Raw genomic sequence first — 21,818 nt, 5'->3', positions numbered from 1 at the left:
GCAAGGCTGGGCACCTGGTTCTGAGTGCTTCGACCTTCCTCCAGGGCTTGAGGGAGTGTGACCCGGGGAGGCTCCTGATAGGCTGTGCGGAGGGGCGGGTGTCTGTCCTCACCAGCTGGAGGCTGTGTGAGTGGACAAGGCCCAGCCTAGGGCACAACAGAGAAAAAGATGATGAGATGAGTGGCTGAGGATTGGTGGGACTCTGAAAAGGCAACATGGATCACACTCCCTGACCCAAAGCTGGCCACATGTGGGAAAAAGTCAGTCTGACTCTTATCAAACGCACTGAAACTTCACTTCCTACTTACGTACCCCTTAGTCAAAAATTTCTGTGGCAAATATATGGCTGCTACGGTAGGTGAGAGAAACAGATCACAGTGAGTCTCACATCATTTCAGATTTTGCTGCCAAGCATTTGTTGACAAGTTCTGAAAAAATGTTCAGTGTTCACCGAAGTTTTGACTTCTAGGAAATGTGGGTTAGAGGTTATGGGTCTGAAATGATACCTACACATACAGAGAGCCAGTTGTGTGTGCAGCACACACATTGGCTCTTACTGCCTTCACAACGATCCTGTGAGGTCAGTACTGTGAAGATCCCATTTTACAGGTGAGGAGATGAGGGCACAGAGAAGGTAAGTGATGTGCCTATCATCACACAGCACATCACTGTTGGCTCTGTAGTTCACATCCTTACCAGACTGCAGACTTGGGAATGGGAGGTCTGGTTGGGCAATGAGCTTTCCTCCCAAGCTGGGAGTTAAGTGCAATCTAAGTCCAGCAGACCAGAGGAGGACGTGGGTGGGGAGGCGCCCTGTGGACAAGCAGGTATGTGGGCTGGCTGGGCTTTGAGAAAGTTCAGGTAAACAATGTCATAAAGTTTTTTAAGGAGCTTCTTCATGGAGTCTATAGAGGGGAGATGACTGCATTCTGATTTTCTTCCTCTACCTGTGCAAGATACGTGTGCTCTAGAGCCCCACAGATAAATGCTTTCTGCCGGCCACTGCCTTGTCCCTGCAGACATAGAGTTGCTTACAGTTGTGCAGGTACCCCTGTGAGTGTGCAAAACATGCATGTGCTGTGCACACATGTGAGTGTGCAAAACCTGCATCGAGATAAAACAGAGGAATAGGTTAAGAAAAAAATGGGACAATTTTGAATATCCCACTCAGTTTAAGAAAGAGAACCTTATCAAAACCTTACAAAGCCCCTGTCTGTCTGCCCCAGTCGCCTCTTTATTCTGCAGAGGTAACTGCTGTGCTCAGGTGCCTCTTAACCACTTTCTCACTTTTCTTTATAGTTTTACTGTGTATACGTATGTATTTCCAGATAATATATATGTTTTAGTCTTGTGTAACTTTTGGTCCTTACAAAATGAAATCACTATAGCCCATTTTCTGTTTTTTTGTTTTGTTTGCTTGGGTGTTTCTGAGATTGGATCGGCGATGTGCGTGACTGAAGTTCTTCATTCGCTTTCCCTCTTGTATTCCATTGCATCCATTCTGTTGGTGGAGTGAGGCTGCCTCTGGTTTTTGCTCCCGGAAAGAAACTGCTGCCATGGGCGTTCTTGCCCTGGTCTCCAGTGTACAGGTACGGAAGTTCCTCTCGGCCAGTGGTTCTCAAACTTGATGGGATTGGCGTGGGGAGGGGAGCTCAGGGGATGGGGACACAGGTTGTCATAACTGGGAGGCCGGCTGCTGCTCTGTCCCTGGGTGGAGGCCAGGCATACTGCTAAGCATCCTGCTATGCCCAGGGGAGCTCCCTCCTCTCCCCGCTATGCTCTCCTGCACACTGAAGAACTGTCCGGCCCCAAATGCCAATGCCAAGGCTGAGAAACCCTGCTCCCGGTGAACACTGAAGGTGGGCTGTGGGTCGGTGGGGTTGTGCACGTCCAGCTTTAGTAAACACTAATGCACTGTTCACATTCCTCCAGTACCACAGGGCCCTTGCATTATTCATTTTAACCTGATACTGCCTACCCTTAAAATTTTTGCCAACATGGTACATGTGAAATGATATTTCATGGTTTTAATTTCATTTCCTGAATAGTCATGGGATTGAGCATCTTTTCATGTTTGCCTCCTGTTTATATTTCTTCTGAGAAGTGGCTCCTGGTATCCTTTTGTCCATTTTCCTGTTGTGTTATCTGTGCTTCTCAATTATTTGTGGGATTTCTTTGTATATCCTAGATTCTATCTCCTAGTTATGAATCCCTTATATTTGTTGCGTATAACTATTCTTCTGATGAAAGAAAAGTCCTTAATTTGAATGTGGTAGAATTTATTGATCATTTTCTTTGTGATTAATGCTTTTTGTGGGCAGATGGGGTTCCTGCCTGTTGCCCCAGTGAATGGGGGTCTCTGCCTCGAGCAGGGCTGGTGCCAGGTCACAGACCGGGGACTAAAGTCAGCAGGTCTGCTGCCAGGCTCAGACGTGTATGTCTTCCACAGATTCACTGGGAGACTGTGGCAGAGAGGGGCTGAAACCAAGTCTCAGAACACTTTGGGGTTCACACCCTGTGCTGAGGTTAGCAGGCCAGCAACCAGAGGCACTGGGAGTGCAGGATTGAGAACAGGGCTAAACCCTGGACACAGGGCTGCTTCAGGATCTGTACTGGTCCCCGGCTGGTGGGCCTGTTATCTGGAAGTATGGACAGTGGCTCTCCCTGATTCCCTTCGCACATGGGCCTGGACCTGAGTGGGGGCCCCTTTAATTTGTAGGCCAGACTGTGTTTGCTGAGCTTGCCAGCAGGGGCTCGAGCCTGTCTTTTCAGAGCAGTCTCCTTCATCGTGGTGTTCTCTGGGCTCTGAGCCTTCTTCATGGTTCCCAAAGCTCCCATGAAGGCGCCGTAGTCCGTGGCTAGCTACCAGGTCACAGCGTGCATAGGGTGATGCACACTGGGGGCTCCCATCCCACTGTCATGGTCATGATATCACTGCTGCTCTCTGTCTGTTAGGACCAAACACGTCAGTTCAACGTGCAGGTCTTAGCGATGTTGTCTGATCATTAATCATTGGAAGAGGTGTGCCAAAATCTCTCACTGATGATCGACTGGTCAATTTCTGTCATTGTCTTCATTTTTACTCTATTGTGAAGTCGTGTTATTAGATGCATAAAGTTTAAAATTATATTTTTCTGGTATGTCAAAACTTTTTCCCTTATCTTTCTGGCTATGCTGTTTTTTATTTTGTTTTATGTTATTTTTAATTGTAAAAAGCACATAAAATAAAATGAATTACCTTAACCACTTTTAAGTGTACATTTTAGTAGTGGTAAGTATGGTAGCACTGTTGTGCAATCATCTCCAGAGCCTTTTCATTTTGCAACCCTGAAACTCTGTACCTTTTCAATATCAACTCCACATTTTCTCCTCCCTCCATCCATGGTAACCACCATTCTACTCTGTATTTCAATGGATTTAAATACTTTAGATACATCATATGAGTGAAATTCATCTTTTGGTGACTGGTTTATTTCACTTAGGGTATTACCCTCCTTTCTTCCATGTTGTAACATATGAAAAGATTTATTTCCTTTTTAAGGCATAGTAATACTCAGTTGAAGATATATACCACATTTTTTTATCCATTTGTCTACAGAGGAGCATTAACTCCCACCTTGGCTATTGTGAATAATGCTGTTATGAACATGCGTGTCTCTTTGAGACCCTGTTTTTAATTCTTTTATCCCCAGAAGTGGGATTGCTGGATCATATTGTAGTGCACTTCTCAATTTTTTGAGGAACCTCCATACTGTATTACATAGTGGCCACACCATTTTACATTTCCATTAGCACTGCACAAATATTCTAATTTTTTGACATTCTTGCTAGCATTCTTATTTTCTGTTTTTTTCTGTGGTCAGCCTAGAGAGGGTGAGTTGATATCTCATTGTGGTATTCGTTTGGATTTCTCTAATGATTAATGATAGTGATATTGAGCATTGCTTCCTATTTATTGGCCATTCATATATCTTCTCTAGAGAAATAGCCACACAGGTTCTATGTTCATTTTCTAATTGTTTGTTGTTAAGTTGTAGGAGTTCTCTTTATATATTTTAGGTATTAAATTTTCATCAGATGTACGATCTGCAAATATTGCCTTACATTCCTTGAATGTCTGTTGGCTTTCTTGATTATATCCTTTGATGTACTTTTAAGTCTGATATAGTCTCATTTGTATATATTTGCTTTTCTGCCTTGGATTTTGATCTCATACTCAAGAAATTATTGCTAGATCTACTGTCATAAATCTTTTCCCCTATGTTTTCTTCTAAGACTTTTTGTATATAAGTGCCCAACTTTATTCTTTTGCATGTGGAGACCGTCTTTCCAACCCCGTTTGTTAAAATAAACTGCCCTTTCCTTATTAAGTGGTCTTGGTATTCTTTTTGAAGATTTTCTAACTCAGCACATGAGGGTTTATTTCTGGCTGTCTACTCTGATTCATTGGTCTATATGGCTGTCTTTATGCCAGTACCACTCTGTTTTGATATCTGTGAGTCCTCTAACTTTGTTCTTTTTCAAAATTTTTTGGCTATTTGGGGGTTCCTTGATATTCAGTGTAATTTTAGGATAGATATTTTTTATTCCTGCAAAAGCCACCATTGGCATTTTAATAGAGATTTCATTGACTTTGTAGATCACTTTGGATAGTATTGATATATTAGCAATATTAAGATTTCTAATCCATGAACACAAAACATCTTTGCATTTTTTGTGTGTTTTTCTAAAATTGCTTTCATTGATTTTTTTTCTTTTTTTGCATTGTACAACTCTTTCACCTCCTTGGTCAGGATTGTTCCTAAGTATTTTACTCCTTTCAATGCTGTGGCAAATGGAGTTGTTTCTAATTTCCCCTTCAGCTTGTTCATTGTTAGGGTATAAAAATGCAACTGATTTTTGTGTATTGATTTTGAGTTCTGAAACTTTGCTGAGTTTATTAACTTTTCTTTTGGGTCTTTAGGGATTTCTATATTATAAGATCATGTCACTGAAAACAGAGATAATTCTAATTCTTCTTTCTCATTCAGATCCTTTTATTTATTATTCTTGCCTAATTGCTGTGGCTAGGATTTCTAGTACTATGTTGAATAGAATGGCCAGAGAAGGCATCCTTGGTTTGATCTATTCTTAGAGAAAAAAGTTTTCAGTCTTTCACTATTTCATATGATGTTAGTAAATTTTTTTTCACAAATAGACTTTATTATGTTGAGGTGGTTTTCTTCTGTTCCTAGTGTATGAAGTTTTTATCATGAAAGAGTGCTGGATCTTATTAAGTGTTTTTTCTGCACCAGTTGGTATGTATGTATGTTTTTATGTATCTGTTCATGTGTCATTTTATGTTAGTTAATTTTTTATATGTTAAACTATTTTTGCATTCCAGAAATAAATCCCACTGTGTTGTGGTGTAGAATCCTTTTGCTGTGCTGTTGAATTTGCATTGTTAGTATTTTCTTGAGGATTTTTGCTTCTATATCATCACTGGTGTTGATATTTAGTTTTCTTCTGCCATCTTTGTCTGGCTCTGATACCTATTTTCAGCTCCAGAATTTCTGTTTGGTTCTTCTCTATAGTTTCTGTCTCTGTTAAATAAGCATTTTGTTCTTTGCATTTCCTAATTTTTAAAGTTGTTCTCTATCGGTGTTCTCTTTTTTGATCATTGAATATCTTGAATGAAAATGTTTGAAATTATTCATCAAGAAATTCAGCAATCTTTCTTTCTTTAGTATCCCCTCCTGGAGTTTTGTTTTTTTTTGCATTGGGCCATATTCCTGATTGCCTTACATGCTTTGTGAGATCTGTTGTTGAGGTTTGGCCATTTGAAAAACAACCTTCTTTCCCAATCTTTATAGACTGGCTCTGTTAAGGGGAATACCTTCACAAGTCAGCTGATCTAGAAGTTTGAGACCTCTTCAACATTTCTGGTGATGTCTTCTCTGGACTTGTGTTTGTGTTTTTAGTTGCCTCAGTGTCTATAAATTGCTTGCCCCTATTTCTTACCAGGAACTAGTAATTTTTTTGCATTTGCTTATATTGTACTGACGTAGCTTCCAGACTCTGCCATCATTCTCATCAGTGCTCTAAGTCTAGTGAGATGGCCCCCAGACAAACCTAAATGTTAGGCACATGGTCCACTCTTGTTTCCATCCCAAGGGAAGAGTCCCTCCTATGGGATGTTTACCCCAGTTGCATCTTACTGTGCAGAGTAGGGAGAGATGCATGTGTGCATAAAATGCCATGAACTTTCCTACCCTCTGCAATGGAATCCATTCTTGGTTTTCCATTGACCTGGGGACTGCACAATCTTGGGTGGCTTCTAGAGTTCTCACAGTTGTATTCTGGGTCCTATACTGTTGTTAATTTGTGTTTCTTAATTTATCATCTGCTGACATCACCTCCCCCTTACTGCATTTTGGTAATTTAATCTATTCACATTTAAAATATTTACTGATATGAAAATATTTATGTTTTGTCATTTTGCTTTCTGTTTCTCTATGTCTTATAGCTGTTTGGGTCTCTTTTCCCCCATTAAGGCCTGCTTTGTTTTTAGCTGATTTTTTGTAGTGACATGGTTTGATTTCCTTCTCATTTTCTTTCATGTATATTCTTTAGATATTGTTTGTGGTTACTTTGAGATTGTATAGAGTACCCTTGTGTTGTAACTATCTAATTCAGTTAACACCAACTTTACATCAGCTGTGTATGTAAGTACTTCTCTTACAAAGTTCTGCCTCCCCATATATTACTGATGTAACAAGTTCCATCTTTATAGTTTTTATGGTTTTATCTTTTAGATGCAGTAGAAAACAAAGAGTGGAGTTACAAACCACAATGACAGTACTGTTGTTTTTTATATAAGTCTGTACATTTATTGGTGAATTTTATATTGTTTTCAGTGTGGCTTTGAGTTACTTTCTAGCATTCTTTCACTTAAACTTGAAGAACTGTTTAGCATTTCTGGTATCACTGGTCCACTGGTAATAAATTTCCTCAACTTTTGTTTTTCTGCATTTTTCCCTCATTTTTTAAAGGACGTTATTGAAAAATATAGAAATCTCGGTTGGCATTCTTTTCTTTCAGCACTTTAAATGTAGCATCTCACTGCCTTCTGGCCTGCAAGGTTTCTGTTGAGAAACTGCCTGATGATCTTATCACAGACCCCTTGTACGCATGAGTCGCCTCACTTGTCCTGCTTTCGAGATTCTTTGGCATTGGCTTTTCACAGTGTGTTTAGTGTGTCTTGGAGTGGGTGTCCTTGAGTTTCTCTGACTTCAAATTTATTGAGTTTCTTGGATTTGTAGATACATGTCTTCCCTCAAATTTGCAAAAATTTTGGCTATTTTTTTTCAAATAATTTCTGTGCTCCTTTCTCTGTTTTTTCCTCCTGAGAGCCCCAGAATGTCTGTCTATGTTGGTCTACTTGATGGTGTGCCAGGAGGCTTTTAGGGTCTGTTCACTTTTCTTCATATATTTTTCTTTCTGTTTTGTAAGAGTTGATAATTTGAATAGTTACCTGTTCATGTTTCTACCTGTTCAACTTTGCTGTTGTACCTCTTTAGTGAATTTTTCATTCACTTACGTTCACATACTGTTTTCCTTTAATTCTTTGTCCATGTTTTCCATTAACTATATGAGCATATTTCAGGCAGTTCTTTTAAAATCATTGCCTAGTTACTCTGATATATAGCCTTCCTCAGAATTGGTTCTGTCAACTTATTTTGTTTTTTTGAGCCATACCTTCTTGATTCCTTTTATGCTGTGTGATTGTTTGTTGAAAATTGAACATTTTTTCTATTATAATGTAACTCTGGAAATTAGATTTTTCCCTTCCCCAGATTTCACTTCAAAAAAAATTTTTTTTCAAATTAAAGCTGTAGTAGTCCATTTGTTTTGAGACTTCCTAATGATTTTTGAAAAAGCTGTGTTCTATCATGTGTGATCACTGAAGTATCTGTTCATACAGCTTGTGTTCAGCTATTGATTTGGCAGTGATTTGCTTGAATGCCAGGAGCTTAAACAAAAGTCATTGTCCCCAGCCTTTGCACATTCCGTCTTGCTGAGGAACTCCTTTATCACTTCGCTAGGATAGTGTTAATCTTGGAGAGCCCAAGGTGAAAGTTATAGGTCTTCTCAAGAGTTTTCTGAGCATGTGTCTTGCCTGGGCTTTGCACATGGTTGCCTAACTCCACCCCATGTACATGGCTGCTTCTAATGTGCTGTGTTCCCAGATAGTCTCACTGACTTCTCCTTTGGGCCTTTGACAGTGTTATATGTCTCCACCCATAATCCCTTGCTTCATGCATGTGTGGATTTCTTCTGCCTCATAGCTTTTACTAGTGGTGTTTGCCGCTTTTCCCATGGGCATTCATAGTTATGCAAAACAGGGAGGAGTGCCTTTATCAGTCCTCTAGTTATTCCAAGGCAGGTTAGAACAGAAATATAGAAGTACACAGCAATTGCAAATAAGGTCTGCTCTGTTCACTCTGGTTTGAGGGGAAGACTGTGAACTGGGCTTTTGCCTGCTCAAGACTAACAGCACTGCACCTCTGGGGCTGGGGTAGGTTCAAGCATGAGTAAGAAGTCTGCAGAACTTTCCTTCTGCTTTAAAGATGGCTTGTTATTTACTACTACTTTTTCAGTTTAGTTAAGATGTAATTGACGTGCAGCTCTATATAAGTCTAAGGTGTTCCACATGACTTGACTTACATATGTTTTGAATTGATTTCTATAGTAAATTTAGTTAGCATGCATATCCTTATATAGTCACAAAGAAAATACTTTTTCTTTGTAATGAGAGAGTTTAGGATTTACTGTCTTAGCAGCTTTCAAGTACACCATATAGTAATATTAACTATAGCAATCTTGTATAATACTTCCTCAGTACTTACTTTTCTTATGACTGTAGCTTTGTACCTTTAAATCGCCTTCATCCAATTCTCCCTCCTTTTCCCCTCCCTCCCCAGTCTGGTCTTTCTTCTATGAGTTTTGTTTTTAATTTTTTTTAAGTTCCTTACAAAAGTGAGATCATACAGTACTTGTCTTTCTTTGTCAAAGTTATTTCACTTAGCATAATATCCTCAGGGTCTGTTCATGTTGTCACAAGTGGCAGGATTTCCATAGTTTTTACTGCTTAATGATATCGCACAGTAGATACATACTACACTTTATCCATTCATCTGTCAGTGGAGTCTGTTGTTGAAGCTCTCTGTTGAATTCTTAGTTTAGTTATTGTGTTCTTTCATTCTCATTGTACTATGGTACAATACTATTGTATTTTTCAGCTGTAGGATTTCTATATTTTTTATAGTTTCTGTTTATTTGTTAAACTTCTCATTTTGTTCATGCGGTGTTTTCCTAATTTTCCTTAGCTGTCCATGTGTGTGTTCTTGTTTCATTAAACTTCTTTAAGAGGACTATTCTGAATTTTTGGTTGGACAAGTCATAGATCTCCATTTTTTAGGGTAAGTTTTTGTGGCTTTATTAGTTTCTTTTGATGGCGTCACATTTTCCTGATTCCTCCCCGTCCTTGTTTGCTTATGTTGGTGTCTGCACGCCTGAGTGAGTGGTTTTCTTCCCCAGATTTCACAGGGGTGCTTTGCGGAGACAGTCTTTCCCATGCAGGTTGCTCTGCGGCTGTACTCAGCTCAGGTGGGGCTTGCTGCCACGGTCTGTTTTGGATGAGGCGGCCGCTGGGTCCCTGAGTTCCGGGGACGTGGTGCTGCTGGCGGAGAACAGTCGGGTGGTGGTCTCTGGTGTGACCCCTGTTCAGGTGAGGCTGCAGGACAGGCCCTGTGGTCATCTGGGCTCTCGCCAGGTCCTTTGGGTGGTCAGGACTGGGGGCTTCGCTGGGTGAGCAGGGCTCTGAGTCAACTTCCTGCCTGAGCCAGGCAGCAGAGGTGGAGCCTCAGACCAGCACGCTTGCTGTGTAGGGAGTCCTACCGAGGCGGGTAGGACTGTGCACCAGATCGCTTGGCCAGGTGGGGCCGCTGCGCTTGCTGCGCGGACAGGGAAGAGCCTTCTGGTAAGGTGCCACTGTAGGAGGGGCTACGCAGCCTCCGTGTAGACTGCTCGGGGGTCCTGGTCAGGCGGGCTACAGGTGTGTTCAGCAGTGAGTGGGCTTGAATTAGTCTCCCTGCCTAGGTGAGGCCAGGACGGCTTTTTATTAATTGCTCAGTTGCTATAAACCTTTGGCTGTTTTCAGAGCCCCTACGAGGTTGGTTCAGACAGGTTCTTGTTGCTTTTTCAGTGTTTCTGTGGAAATGAGAGCTTTGAGATTCCTAGTGCTGTTTTACTGATGTCACTATTATTTTTGGCTTTTCAATTTGTTATGTATTTTAAAGTTTCTATTTGGTTCTTTTCTGTTTTTTCCTTTTTTAATATTTTTATTTGACATTGACTATTTGGTGGTTTGCCATTTTTTGCTTATTTTTAAAAATGTGCTTCTCCCTTTTTTTTTCTCAGTTTTGTTTATACTCTATGTGACCTTTTTATTTTTATTTAAATTTCTTGTTTCTTGTTCATACTGTTTCATGTAATTTGTTAAACATACACATTTTATATTATTTTTTCTGGTGTTTATCTTACCTAGAGTCTGCGAGTCTGATTCTGCTGTCTCTTGTTTCTGCTGGCTCGCATTCATGGTGCTTTGTTTCCTTGTTTATTCTATGCCTTAGTCTTGCTTTCTTTTCCTTTTTGCTCCAGGCTGACACTTCATGTGCTTTGGAACTGCTGTGACTGGAGTTCTTTGGAGTCAGTCTTACTTGGGGCATATTCCTCCTGAGAGGTTTTGTCTGTCTCCACTATTCCCCTGGGGTGCATGACCAGTGGAGGTTAGTTTCTGTTCAGATTTTTCCTTGAGGTCATTGGGATCACTAAGAAGTGTAAATTGACCTCATAAACCATGATCACAGATTCTTAAGAGCGCTCCTCTCCCCCAACACATCAAAAAGGTTAAATCAGCATGTTTACTTCCCAGCTGTGGGATTGACAGTGGGATTACTTACCACTCATCCTGTATCCTGAATGCAACATTCGGCAGGCTCTTTATGCAGTCTCCTTGTAGAGAGGAGGGAGGAAAACCAGGGGAGTCTGAAAAATTCCCGTTGAATATTGTGATAGCTTTAAGTGGACCATTGGGAAGGGAAACTGGAATTATGTGGAATGCATGAAATACTTTGAACTCTTTAAAAGCTTAGGTCTGAGGCAGATGGTGCTCCGAGTAAACTTTGTAGTGTGGATGTTTTGTTGTGTCTTTAGTGAAAATGATCCTGGCATGATTAAAAATCACTGGGAAATATCCATTTAAAGAGATTGACAATGCTAGAGGAAAGGAATAGTCTATAGAAAGGTTCTAGGAAGGCAGAAAAGGATGGGCTCCCAAAACACAATTAGGAGACTAACCTGACATATGTGTAGGGGTATTTCTTATAACTTTATTAATAGAGGATGAGGATGCAGGTAAATTTGTATTTGTGGTAATAAAAAAACATGGTTCCCATCTGATATTTATTTTCTCCATGAAATTGAGAAAAAGAGGAAGAAGGTCAGATGTTTTAGGAAAGCATGTGAAGGTTTAAAATAGCCGTTGTAGAGTGTATTGACCAAGAAAGTACAGTAGGGTTGCTAGGAAGTGTAGAGGCCAGTCAGGGTTACCCATGGGGGATTTATCATAGAATCTCAAATATTTCCTGCCTCCTGGTGTGCTCTGAAAAAGACTCAGAATGTTGCTTTCATCCAGGATTAACTAGAGGGAGTTTAAGGTATTGGCAAGTGTTGATCATGTACCCAAACTGGATAAAAGAAGGAAAATTAAAAGGCCTAATAACCCTTTGAGAGAAGGTGAAAGGGGTCAGTGAACTGGTGGTTTCAGTGAAGTCACAGACCATGTGGTGGATGAAGTTGAATAAGCAAGCTGATGGAAGTTGTGATCTCATTGTGGAGTATCTGGATTCATGATTTTAGAAATGGAGTAGTTATTAGTGATGACAAGGGCTACAATTGGGTGGCTGAGATGGAATAGATTAGTCCATTATAAAAGAGGAAGTCAAGAGGTGAGGATGTAATATCAGATGGCTTATTCAAGTGGACATCTACCTCACCCAGAATGATGGCAAAACTTAGGATGGAGAGAAACTGTAAATTGGTTGCCGATATCTTCAATGGATAAGGGATGAATGATACTAATAGAGGGTAAGAGAAGGTGTTAAGGCTAAATCCAAGAGTCTTGAAGAAACAGGATGAGGTTGATAATATTATTTTGGTGAGAAGAATTTGAGGGCTTGTGTGTGCCAGGCACTCTTGCAAGTCACAGAAAACATTGTAAGTATTGTAAGGCCCTGTCCTCTGAGAGGAGGTCAGACTATAGAACAAGACAGCCACATGTGCAGTTAGTGACAGTACAGAGATCCTACCTACAAAGTATAGTGGGAACCTCAAGGAAGAACAGGTTATGTTTAGCTGAAGAAATCATTGAAGGTTTCACAGGAGAGATGATATCTGAACTGAAGTTTATGTAGTTCCTCAAGTGGAAAAGGAGAAGGACATTACAGGAAGAATTATAAGATGTATGGTTCTTAACAATGACAGACGAACATAAACTCAAAATGATAGCATCCCTTCTCGCAGTAAGCACTATCGTAATACGGAGTTCTTTATCATTATAATATCTCCATCATCTGTTTTTTTGTTCCAGAGTTCAACATTGTTCTCTAATGGGATGATTAAAAGCATGTATCTGGTGTGTGTATGTCCTTGTGTTTTTGGTGTTTCTTTTAAAGTTATGCTTGAAATAATATATTACCAAAAATAAATACGGAGGTACTCTATAAATAAATACAATACAATTCTTTGACGTATTTGCTATTGCTGTTACAAACACTCCTTCAGGAAATTAAATGTCTCCCATTATGGGTGAAGTTCTGTTTTAAACCACAAGGATACAAAGATGAACATAATAGTCTCTGATGTCAGGAAATTCATCATTTATTATGATCCAGAAACAGGATGTATGGGTAATATAAATATACTAACCACAGGGGATGCTATGACCTTTCTAAAAATCACAACTGATTTCCCATAAATCCTCAACTATGTTTTTAGAATGTTGAATTAATTCCTTTGCTGTTTATGGAAGTGGTTTGATTTCATCAAACTGAATACAGTTAAAAATTTGGTTCAATTGGGAATCTATGTTTCTTCTTGAATTAAGTGCCTTCCTAATTTTGGCTTTATTCCTCAAAGGTTGTGAACATGTGAAAAGAAGTGAAGAGAATCTGAGTTGTTTTATTTTATTTTATTTTTATTTGTTTATTTTATTTTTCATTTGTTTTTATTTTGGTATCATTAATCTACAATTACATGAAGAACGTTATGTCTACTAGGCTACCCCCTTCACCACGTCCCCCCCATCACCACGTCCCCCCCACATACCCCTTCACAGTTACTGTTCATCAGTGTAGTAAGATGCTGTAAAATCACTACTTGTCTTCTCTGTGTTGTACAGCCTTCCCCGTGCCCCCCACACACTATACATGCTAATCGTAATGCCCCCTTTCTTTTTCCCTGCCCTTCTCCCTCCCTTCCCACCCATCCTCCCCAGTCCCTTTCCCTTTGGTAACTATTAGTCCACTCTTGGGTTCTGTGAATCTGCTGCTGTTTTGTTCCTCAGTTTTCGTTTGTTCTTATACTCAACATATGATTGAAATCATTTGGTACTTGTCTTACTCTGCCTGGCTTATTTCACTGAGCATAATACCCTCTAGCTCCATCCATGTTGTTGCAAATGGTAGGATCTGCTTTCTTTCTAATGGCTGAGTAATATCCCATTGTGTATATATACCACATCTTCTTTATCCATTCATCTACTGATGGCCATTTAGGTTGCTTCCATATCTTGGCTATTGTAAATAGTGCAGCAATAAACATACGGGTGCATCTGTCTTTTTCAAACTGGAGTGCTGCATTCTTAGGGTAAATTCCTAGAAGTGGAATTCCTGGGTCAAATGGTATTTCTATTTGAGGCACCTCCATACTGCTTTCCACAATGGTTGAACTAATTTACATTCCCACCAGCAGTGTATGAGGGTTCCCCTTTTTCCACAACCTTGCCAACATTTGTTGTTGATTTTCTTTTTGATGGTGGCAATCCTTACTGGTGTGAGGTGAAATCTCATTGTGGTTTTAATTTGCATTTCTCTGATGACAAGCGATGTGGAGCATCTTTTCATGTGACTGTTGGCCATCTGAATTTCTTCTTTAGAGAACTGTCTTTTCAGTTCATCTGCCCATTTTTTAATTGGATTATTGGCTTTTTGTTTGTTGAGGCGTGTGGGCTCTTTATATGTTTTGGATGTCAGCCCTTTATTGAATCTGTCATTTATGAATATATTCTCCCATACTGTAGGATACCTTTTTGTTCTATTGATGGTGTCCTATGCTATACAGAAGCTTTTTAGCTTGATATAGTCCCACTTGTTCATTTTTGCTTTTGTTTCCCTTGCCCGGGGAGATATGTTCATGAAGAAGTCACTCATGTTTATGTCCATGAGATTTTTGCCTGTTTTTTTAAAACAGTTTTATGGTTTCATGACTTACATTCAGATCTTTGATCCATTTCGAATTTACTTTTGTGTATGGGGTTAGACCGTGATCCAGTTTCATTCTCTTAACATGTAGCTGTCCAGGTTTGCCAGCACCATCTGTTGAAGAGACTGTCATTTTCCCATTGTATGTCCATGGCTCCTTTATTGTATATTAATTGGACATATATGTTTGGGTTAATGTTTGGAGTCTCTGTTCTGTCCTACTGGTCTGTGGCTCTGTTCTTGTGCCAGTACCATATTGTCTTGATTACTGTGGCTTTGTAGTAGAGCTTGATGTTGGGGAGCGAGATCCCCCCCCACTTTATTCTTCCTTCTCAGGATTGCTTTGGGTATTCGGGGTCTTTGGTGGTTCCATATGAATTTTTGAACTATTTGTTCCACTTCATTGAAGAATGTTGCTGGTAATTTGATAGGGATTGCATCGAATCTGTATATTGCTTTGGGCAGGATGGCCATTTTGATGATATTAATTCTTCCTAACCAGGAGCATGGGATGAGTTTCCATTTTTTAGTGTCTTCTTTAATTTCTCTTAAGAGTGTCTTGTAGTTTTCAGGGTATAGGTCTTTCACTTCCTTGGTTAGGTTTATTCCTAGGTATTTTATTCTTTTTGATGCTATTGTGAATGGAATTGTCTTCCTGATTTCTCTTTCTATTAGATCATTGTTAGTGTATAGGAAAGCCACAGATTTCTGTGTGTTAATTTTGTGTCCTGCAACTTTGCTGAATTCTGATATTAGTTCTAGTAGTTTTGGAGTGGAGTCTTTAGGGTTTTTTATGTACAATATCATGTCATCTGCAAATAGTGACAGTTTGACTTCTTCTTTAACAATCTGGATTCCTTGTATTTCTCTGTTTTGCCTAATTGCTGTGGCTAGAACCTCCAGTACTATGTTGAATAACAGTGGGGAGAATGGGCATCCCTGTCTTGTTCCCGATCTCGGAGGAAAAGCTTTCAGCCTCTCACTGTTCAGTATTATGTTAGCTGTGGGTTTATCATATATGGCCTTTATTATGTTGAGGTACTTGCCCTCTATGCCCATTTTGTTGAGAGTTTTTATCATGAATGAATGTTGAATTTTGTCTAATGCTTTTTCAGCATCTATGGAGATGATCATGTGGTTTTTGTCCTTTTTGTTGATGTGGTGGATGATGTTGATGGATTTTCGAATGTTGTACCATCCTTGCATCCCTGGGATGAATCCCACTTGGTCATGGTGTATGATCCTTTTGATGTATTTTTGAATTTGGTTTGCTAATATTTGTTGAGTATTTTTGCATCTACGTTCATCAGGGATATTGGTCTGTAGTTTTCTTTTTTGTTGGGGTCTTTGCCTGGTTTTGGTATTAGGGTGATGTTGGCTTCATAGAATGAGTTGGGGAGTATTCCCTCCTCTTCTATTTTTTGGAAAACTTTAAGGAGAATGGGTATTAGGTCTCCTCTATATGTCTGATAAAATTCAGTGGTGAATCCATCTGGCCTGGGGGTTTTGTGCTTGGGTAGTTTTTTGATTACCACTTCAATTTCATTGCTGGTAATTGGTCTGTTTAGATTTTCTGTTTCTTTCTGGGTCAGTCTTGGAAGGTTGTATTTTTCTAGGAAGTTGTCCATTTCTCCTAGGTTTTCCAGCTTGTTAGCATATAGGTTTTCATAGTATTCTCTAATAATTCTTTGTATTTCTGTGGGGTCCGTCATGATTTTTCCTTTCTTGTTTCTGATCTGTTGATGTGTGTTGACTCTCTTTTTCTCTTAATAAGTCTGTCTAGAGGCTTATCTACTTCATTTATTCTCTTGAAGAACCAGCTCTTGGTTTCATTGATTTTTTCTATTGTTTTATTCTTCTCAATTTTTATTTCTTCTCTGATCTTTATTATGTCCCTCCATCTGCTGACCTTAGGCCTTATTTGTTTTTCTTTTTCCAATTTTGATAATTGTGACATTAGACTATTCATTTGGGATTGTTCTTCCTTCTTTAACTATGCCTGGATTGCTATATACTTTCCTCTTAAGACTGCTTTTGCTGTCTCCCACAGAAGTTGGGGCTTTGTGTTGTTGTTGTCATTTGTTTCCATATATTGCTGGATCTCCATTTTAATTTGGTTGTTGATCCATTGATTATTTAGGAGCATGTTGTTAAGCCTCCATGTGTTTGTGAGACTTTTTGCTTTCTTTGTACAATTTATTTCTAGTTTTATACCTTTGTGGTCTGAAAAGTTCATTGGTAGGATTTCAATCTTTTGGAATTTACTGAGGCTGTTTTTGTGGCCTAGTATGTGGTCTATTCTGGAGAATGTTCCATGTGCACTTGAGAAGAATGTGTATCCTGTTGCTTTTGGATGTAGAGTTCTGTAGATGTCTATTAGGTCCATCTGTTCTAGTGTGTTGTTCAGTGCCTCTGTGTCCTTACTTATTTTCTGTCTGGTGGATCTGTCCTTTGGAGTGAGTGGTGTGTTGAAGTCTCCTAAAATGAATGCATTGCATTCTATTTCCTCCTTTAATTCTGTTAGTATTTGTTTCACATATATTGGTGCTCCTGTATGAGGTACATATATGTTTATAATGGTTATATCCTCTTGTTGGACTGAGCCCTTTATTATTATGTAATGTCCTTCTTTATCTCTTGTTACTTTCTTTGTTTTGAAGTCTATTTTGTCTGATACTAGTATTGCAACACCTGATTTTCTCTCCCTATTATTTGCATGAAATGTCTTTTTCCATCCCTTGACTTTTAATTTGTGCATGTCTCTGGGTTTGAGGTGAGTCTCCTGTAAGCAGCATATAGATGGGTCTTGCTTTTTTATCCATTCTATTACTCTGTGTCTTTTGATTGGTTCATTCAGTCTATTTACATTAAGGGTGATTATTGAAAGATATGTACTTATTGCCATTGCAGGCTTTAGATTCGTGGTTACCAAAGGTTCAAGGTTAGCTTCTTTACTGCCTTATTGTCTAACTTAACTCACTTATTGAGCTATTATAAACAGCATGGTAGCTATTTCTCTCCCTTTTTATTCTTCCTCCTCCATTCTTCATATGTTGGGTGTTTTGTTCTGTGCTCTTTTAGGAGTGCTCCCATCTAGAGCAGTCCCTCTAAAATACCCTGTAGAGGTGGTTTGTGGGGGGCAAATTCCCTCAACTTGTGCTTGTCTGGGAATTGTTTAATCCCTCCTTCATATTTAAATGAGAGTCGTGCTGGATACAGTGTTCTTGGTTCAAGGCCCTTCTGTTTCATTGCATTAAATATATCATGCCATTCTCTTCTGGCCTGTAGGGTTTCTGTTTAGAAGTTTGATGATAGCCTGATGGGTTTTCCTTTGTAGGTGACCTCTTTTCTCTCTCTGGCTGCCTTTAATACTCTGTCCTTGTCCTTGATCTTTGACATTTTAATTATTATGTGTCTTGGTGTTGTCCTCTTTGGGTCCTTTCTGTTGGGAGTTCTGTGTACTTCCATAGTCTGAGCTACTATTTCCTCCCCCATTTTGGGGAAGTTCTCAGCAATTATTTCTTCAAAGACACTTTCTATCCCTTTTTCTCTCTCTTCTTCTTCTGGTACCCCTATAATGCAGATATTGTTCCTTTTGGATTGGTCACACAGTTCTCTTAATATTGTTTCATTCCTGGAGATCCTTTTATCTCTGCATCAGTTTCTATGCGTTCCTGTTCTCTGGTTTCTATTCCATCAGTGGCCTCTTGCATCTTATCCATTCTGCTCATAAATGCTTCCAGAAATTGTTTCATTTCTGTGATCTCCCTCCGGACATCATTCCTTAGCTCTCGTATATTTCTCTGCATCTCCGTCAGCATGTTTATGATTTTTATTTTGAATTATTTTTCAGGAAGACTGGTTAGTTCTATCTCCTTCTCCGGTGTTGTGTCTGTGCTTTTTGTCTTAGATTCTGCCTTTTCATGGCGATAGAGATAGTTTGTGGAGCTGGGGTGAGTGACGGCTGGGAGAACGTCCCATCTTGTTGGTTTGTGGCCTTCTTCTCCTGGGAGAACAGCGACCTCTGTCGGCTTGTGCTGGGCAGATGCGTGCAGACGGGGTCTCTGATTCTTGCCCGGCCACTATGGAGTTTAGCTCCGTAGTTGCTGTGGGCGTCACCTGCCTCAGGCAGCTCCTCCGATATGGTGAAGCCGGGTTGCAGGGGAAATGGCCGAGAGGCTGTTTATCTCCATGAGGGGCTTCCGAGCCGCCCTGCTACACAGGGGGTTAGAGTGCCCAGAGTTCCCCAGGATTCCCAGCCACTGGGCTCAGTGTCCCAGTACGCTTCTGTCCAGCTGTGGGTTCCCTGTCCCTTTAAGAATTTCAAAAAGCACTCCCTTTTCTTTGTCCCCGGGATGCCGACTGTGGGGATCGGCTCACAGGTCTTACTGTCCTTTTTCCCTAGTTTCCAGCACCCCACACACGCACTGTGTATCTTCGCTCCAGTGCAGATGGCTAGGGCTGGGTGTTCAGCAGTCCTGGGCTCCCTCTTCGTCCCTGCTCCAACTCCTCTCCTCCTGCCAAGAGCTGGGGTGAGGGACTCTTGGGTCCCACCAGGTTGCGGCTTGTATCTTACCCCCCTCATGAGGCACTGGGTTCTCACAGGTGTGGATGTGGTCTGGCTGTTGTCCTGTGTCTTCTGGTCTCTCTTTTAGGAAGAGTTGTATTTGTTGTATTTTCAAAAATATATGTGGTTTTGGGAGGAGATTTCCGCTGCCCTACTCATGCCGCCACCTTGGCTCCTCCCTTAGAATCCTAGTTTTTATCTGAAAACTTGTCAGGAGTGTGAGCAGACTGGAGTTAAAAAAGTTAGTCACTAAAACTAATGTTCCTGAGACTAATGAAATGTCAAAATTTGTTTTTATTCAGTATTCACAAAAGTGAAGGGTGGGACCTAGAGGAATAATTAAATATCTTACTCATTCAGCACTTTGTTTTATGTGTGGAAAGGATATGAGTGAGATTAAATGTGCTGTGTCAGCATATCATTATATGGTTTGGACCTTATTTACTTTAAAATATGTGATGAATTCTTCTGATTTTTTCCCAAACTCTCCTTTCCGCCATTGTGGAATGAAAGCCCTTTTGGGGTTGTTTATGTGTTTTATGTTATTGGAAGTTACTTTAAGATGTTGCTATAGTTTAACAAATGTACTAATACTTTGGATCAGTTACAAAGATTTTATATCACTTTATTCCTTGAATTGGTGATTAATTTGAAATTCTCAGTGTCTTGTGGAAGTGCTTATGAAAACATGTTCAACCTAAGTTTTTTGAAAATGTACTTTGTAATTTTAGTTTCACTAGTATTAGAGGAAAAATACGCTATTTATAGTTTTTATGCTTTAAGGTGTGTTTTATTCCTGATTAACTTCTTGTTCCTTCTTAATAAATATTTCCTCTCCAGTATAATTAGATTTTTAACTTAGATATTCCATAATTCCAGAGAACAAGTTTTCATTTAGTAAAATTTAATTCAACCTTTCATTATAGCTTATGAAATTTGTATTACGTTAAAGTGTTATTAACCTGTTAATTAAAAATATTATTTGGCCATCCTATTAAGGAATAGAAGGCCAACTGTTAATGTTAATAGTCATTAATATAATGCTGGAACAATGCTTCTTTTTGCCCAAAACTTGAGTTTGTTGATGGAATTGAGTTTGTTGAGGACAGTACAGTATGGCCGAGTGTTATTTAGAGATTTATTATGCCTTTTTAAAAGAAATGAAGAAATTTTTCATTTGAGATAAATGCTTTTCTTGACTACATCTTGTAACTTCTGCAGGGGTACTGAAGATGCACTGTTAAAAAACCAGAGACAAGCACAACGATTGCTTGAAGAAATCCATGCCATGAAGGTAAGGACTTACTACATGGGTGTGTGCTTGTATGTGTGTCCATGTCTCCTGTCAGCCTACACTTTGTGGGTGTGCAGGGGATAGGGGTAAATGGTGTTATTTACTTGAATATTAGTTCGAGTTGACTAAGACTTATTTATGTGGGTCTGTTTGGTGCAGAATGTAGCACATTTTGAAAATTGTAATCTTTAAGCTTGCATTTTTTCATGTTTTTTCTGGAATTTTTCTGGAATTTGTTAAAGTACTGGACTAACTTGAGCAAAACCATGCCAAACTAAACTCATCTATGTTTAATGATGCCCCATGCCTAAGGTTTTTGTTTTTACTTTAACGTCAGCTATAAAGTCTAAGAAGTTCAAGCATTGAATGCTCATACTGTTTGGTAATGTGCATGGTGATACTGGAGGCTGACATCATGCTTTGCCTATTGCCAATTCAATGAATTTTTGTGTGGTGGTGTCAGCATTTTATTCAGCTCTGTAGGAACTTGAAATAAAATTAGTGTTGGATCAAAATGATCCATATTTTTGTTTCTTTCAGCCAGATTCTTCACTAGCATAATTTTTAGGTCTTCTCACTGCTGTTACTTTGTGGAAACTTTCATTTACCGAGTGACATACTATTAAATGTCTGGGAGACTTTTACTGCAGAACTTACAAACAACATTTGGTACCAACAGTTATCTTAATTGTAGGGTCATTTTGCATGTATATTTGACTATTATGTTTTGGTATTCTAAGTTTTGAGATAGATAAGGAAACAGGATAATTCTCCAATAATATTGTAACTGAGGTAGATTATTACACTTCTCACCATGTTTTCCTTTTGAAGAGATGGTTAAGTGTTTTATAGGACAAAATTACAACAGTTAATCTGAGTGGAAGTTGTAGGAATGGTTATTCTTTGATGTGAGGTATGTTTTGTGAGGTATTTCCATTTGTTTTATTTTCACAATACTGCCGAATTAATGGAATCCATATGACGCATCATTCTCAAAGCTCCAACCCCCTTCTCATCCAATCATTCAGTAAGAATACCCTATATTTGACTTCTGATTACCATTTGTGTCAATTTGGGTTACACATTATTTGTGCTTTTTTGTATTCTTTTTTTTTTCGCTATGAAATTCCTACAGAAATAAAATCTTCAGAGACCTTTGTTCTGAGGATGACACTGAGATGGGAATCACGATTTATCCTCTTGCCTCTTACACTTTTCCTTAGCCAAGGCCCTCACTAAATTACAGTCCTTTACCTAGATTTTTCCATATAATTTCTTCTGAATAGTTTATAATCATAGTCCTAAATTACCTAGAGGCTTTGAACTACTATACAATTGCTGATTTTATTTTATCATGAAAGGATGCATTATATAT

The 21,818-nt window shown here is 39.3% G+C and overlaps 1 protein-coding gene across 4 annotated transcripts in view; it reads left to right on the top strand.

The window, feature by feature from the left end:
* Nucleotides 1-370: 370 nt before the first annotated feature.
* The window catches only part of FTMT (ferritin mitochondrial), a 58,406-nt gene continuing 36,958 nt past the window's right edge, over nucleotides 371-21,818 (top strand). The window contains exons 1-2 of one of the 4 annotated variants that reach the window (XR_012124978.1): nucleotides 371-1,589; nucleotides 20,371-20,443. The gene's annotated coding sequence lies outside the window, so the exon portion shown is untranslated. Of the gene's footprint in view, nucleotides 1,590-9,976; nucleotides 10,022-10,707; nucleotides 10,830-20,370; nucleotides 20,444-21,818 lie in introns of those variants that run through there. The other 3 variants (XM_073221511.1, XM_073221513.1, XM_073221512.1) reach the window with 3 other exon arrangements.

The sequence above is a fragment of the Manis javanica genome, chromosome 14 (assembly GCF_040802235.1).
Source record: "Manis javanica isolate MJ-LG chromosome 14, MJ_LKY, whole genome shotgun sequence".
NCBI lineage: Eukaryota > Metazoa > Chordata > Mammalia > Pholidota > Manidae > Manis > Manis javanica.
Note: the sequence above shows the minus strand (reverse complement) of the source record. Positions and strands in the feature narration are given on the sequence as shown.